A 1,643-nucleotide genomic window follows, 5' to 3' on the forward strand; every position below is an offset into this window, starting at 1 on the left:
ATGACTGAAACAAGGTCCTCCATTAGAAACTTGGAGGCACAAGTGGGACAGCTGAGCAAGAAAATTACTGAACTCCCTCCTCGTACTCTTCCAAGCAATACAGAAGAAAATCCAAAAGGAGAGTGCAAGGCCATCAACATGGCCGAATTCGGAGAGGAGGGAGAGGCAGTGAACGCCACTGAGGAAGACCTCCATGGGCGTCCACTGGCCTCCAATGAGTTCCCCAATGAGGAGCCATGGGAATCTGAGGCTCAAAATGAGACCATAGCGATTCCATTGGACTTACTTCACTGAGACCATAGAGATTCCATTGGACTTACTTCTGCCATTCATGAGCTCTGATGAGTATTCTTCCTCTGAAGAGGATGAGTATGTCACTGAAGAGCAAGTTGCTAAATACCTTGGAGCAATCATGAAGCTAAATGACAAGTTATTTGGAAATGAGACTTGGGAGGATGAACCCCCTTTGCTCACCAAAGAACTGGATGACTTGTCTAGGCAGAAACTGCTTCAAAAGAGACAGGATCCTGGGAAGTTTTCAATACCTTGTACCATAGGCACCATGACCTTTAAGAGGGCCCTGTGTGACTTAGGGTCAAGTGTAAACCTCATGCCTCTCTCTGTAATGGAGAAGCTAGGGATCTTTGAGGTGCAAGCTGCAAAAATCTCACTAGAGATGGCAGACAACTCAAGAAAACAAGCTTATGGACTTGTAGAGGATGTTTTGGTAAAGGTTGAAGACCATTACATCCCTACTGATTTCATAGTCCTAGAGACTGGGAAGCGCATGGATGAATCCATCATCCTTGGCAGACCCTTCCTAGCCACAGCAAAGGCTATGATTGATGTTGATAGAGGAGAGTTGATCATTCAAGTGAATGAAGAATCCTTGGTGTTTAAGGCTCAAGGATATCCCTCTATCATCATGGAGAGGAAGCATGAAGAGCTTCTCTCAAAAACAGAGCCAAACAGAGCCCCCAACATTGCTCTGAGCATCTCTGAGGCTCCATGAGAGCCCACTGTCAAGCTATTGACATTAAAGAAGCGCTTGTTGGGAGGCAACCCAATGTTTTATAATTAACTATGTTCTTTTGTTATTTTATCTTTTTTGTAGGTTGATGATCATAAGAAGTCACAAAATCAATGAAAAAAGCAAAAACAGAATGAACTGTCAAGCTACTGACATTAAAGAAGCGCTTGTTGGGAGGCAACCCAATGTTTTATAATTAACTATTTTCTTTTGTTATTTTATGTTTTTTTGTAGGATGATGATCATGAGAAGTCACAAAATCAATGAAAAGAGCAAAAACAGAATGAAAAACAGGAAGAAAAACAGCACACCCTGGAGGACGCACCTACTGGCGTTTAAACGCCAGTAAGGTTAGCATATGGGCGTTTAACGCCCAGTCTGGCACCATTCTGGGCGTTTAACACCAGAAAGGGGCACCAGCCTGGCGTTAAACGCCAGAAAAGGGCAAGAAGTTGGCGTTAAACGACAGAAATGGGCACCAGCCCGGCGTTTAACGCCAGAATTGGCACAAAGGGCATTTTTGCTTGCCACTTGGTGCAGGGATGACTTTTCCTTGACACCTCAGGATCTGTGGACCCCACAGGATCCCCACCTACCCCACCACTCCCTCTCT

The sequence above is a fragment of the Arachis duranensis genome, chromosome 6 (genome assembly GCF_000817695.3).
Source record: "Arachis duranensis cultivar V14167 chromosome 6, aradu.V14167.gnm2.J7QH, whole genome shotgun sequence".
NCBI classification, from domain to species: domain Eukaryota; kingdom Viridiplantae; phylum Streptophyta; class Magnoliopsida; order Fabales; family Fabaceae; genus Arachis; species Arachis duranensis.